Genomic DNA, 2,262 nt, shown 5'->3' with positions numbered 1-2,262 from the left:
AGCGTAGCTTCTTGCCCTTACTGCTCATCAACTCCAGCCAAACCATATCGATATCAGTAGGCTTATCATTTATGACCAATGCATTGCAAATAAAATTGTCTCTTACATAAAATAAAACCCCACCACCTCTTTTACCTACTCTATCCTGTCTGAACAAATTATACCCAGCAATATGTAATAACTCTGCATCAGATTCGGTAGCCCATGTCTCTGTAATTCCAATAACATCCAACTTCTGATCCATAACTATGCTTTTCAATTCATCCATCTTGTTCCTAATACTGCGAGCATTGGCATAGAAAACTTTAAGCATGCCTAAGTTGCTTTTATTTAACACGCTGAAATTTCCTAAATTACAATTGTTAACATTACTACTCTTGTTTGTCACTTTATTTCCATTTCTAGCAATACCCAAAAAAATTTCATTCTCTCGATACCTGATGCTTGAACCATGCCCCCCATTCCAACTTAGTTTTTTGACTCCGAAGCCCCTAAACTTAATCCACTAACCATTTTGACCCCTGTAGAGCTCAGATGCAGGCCATCCCTAGCAATCCAATCCCATTTACAATGACTCCATACATCAATGAACCTGATACTGCGCTTTTTGCAAATTGACTTCAGTAGCAAGTTCATACACCTCGCACGTTGATTTAGCCAGCTCCTATGCACACCATACCTGGGAAGCAAACCAACCACTTGGACATTCGTCGAAAAGCTGGTTGCTTTATCCAACAGGGATTCCCATTCCCTAGAAAACTCCTCATTTTTACTGTGGCCTACATCATTTGTTCCCACCCACAAAGTAACAAAGTCCTCTTTATTCAATACTCCCTTCTTTTCAGCAACCATATTAACGTCTTTTACCCGAACCCCAGGTAAACAACACCTAGCTACCTTACGCTTTACTCTCCCAACTGTGTTACCTACCTCCCTTACCATAGAGTCCCCCAAAATTACACCCTTAGTTTCCCAATCTAACTCCTCATTTGAAACTTCCCCCTGAATCTCTGGAACATTTATACCCTCTACAACTGGCCTACACCCTAATGCTAACTGGGCTTCCAAAACTAGCATTTTAAGTCTTAAGTCTGAGAGTTCAGCAAATTTAGTGCAAATATAATCCTCCTCAAAAACAGACTCATTTTCCCCCTTATACAGGCAGAACATATGACATAAATCACAAGAGATCCACCTGTCCCCCCCTTCCCACTCTTTACCTCTTTCATAATGCATATAACACCCATTTCTACTCAGTGAATATGTTCCAAAAGGCAAAACAGACAGATACAAATGCAAAAAAAAAAAAAAAAACACACAGAATAAATACAAAAGACAGCAGTAAATAAACAGAGTTGCTACACCCAATAAAGCACACAAGATAAAAAACCAGGAGATCACCACATGTTAGGCTTAGCTCCAAAAAATGCAAAAACACTTCAAGAATACAATAACAGCAAAAATAAGCCCCCAAAACACTATAAAACTAAATTACATGATAAAGTGAAGTAAAAAAACCTAAAACTAGACAGTAATAATTTCTTTAGTCAATTGTTTTAAATTAGTGATTTTGATCATCATGATTCTAAATGAATTTTAAAACACAAACCCTAATTTTAGTTAAATCAATTTATCATTAGATATTTCAAAAACTTGATCAGCCATAAAACATCTCTTAAGTGAACCCAAGAAATCTTCTTGTTTTGCCTTTTTCTTAGTCAGTACGAGAAGTTTTTATTTCACGCTACTTTTTTTATTGTGTAGTCATATGACATCTGTTGACTATGTTTTGCGCATGTTTATTGGTTTCAAAACATGTTTTTAGCACAGTATTTGAAATTTTTGCATTTTTCTGACCACACATGACTGGATCTGCCTAAGGCTAAGTATATACATAAGAAAATAAAAAATGTTATTCAGGAAAACTTCAAACAAATAATAGGCTGCTCAAAAGCAAAAAATTTAAAACAAACTAAATATGCATATTAAAATGTGTAAAGTGCTTACTTTTTAAAATAATTTTAACAGCCTAGTTTTGACATTATATTAATGTGTTATTTTTCTTGGGGGGGGGGGGGAATGGTAATTTTTCAATGTAATGTAATGCTTTGTTCCCTAGCTGTGCAACTTTAAAGAGTTGTCATTATTTTTATTTTATATTTTAGCATTTCTTTCTTTTTCTTAATTTTTTTCTTTTCTTTTTTTTTTATTATCTGGCTAATGAATTTTTTTTTTTTTTTAGATGGAAATAAGGTTAATTTT

The sequence above is a fragment of the Uloborus diversus genome, chromosome 5, assembly GCF_026930045.1.
Source record: "Uloborus diversus isolate 005 chromosome 5, Udiv.v.3.1, whole genome shotgun sequence".
NCBI lineage: Eukaryota > Metazoa > Arthropoda > Arachnida > Araneae > Uloboridae > Uloborus > Uloborus diversus.
The sequence above is the reverse complement of the archived record's forward strand: the minus strand, read 5'-3'. Positions refer to the sequence as shown.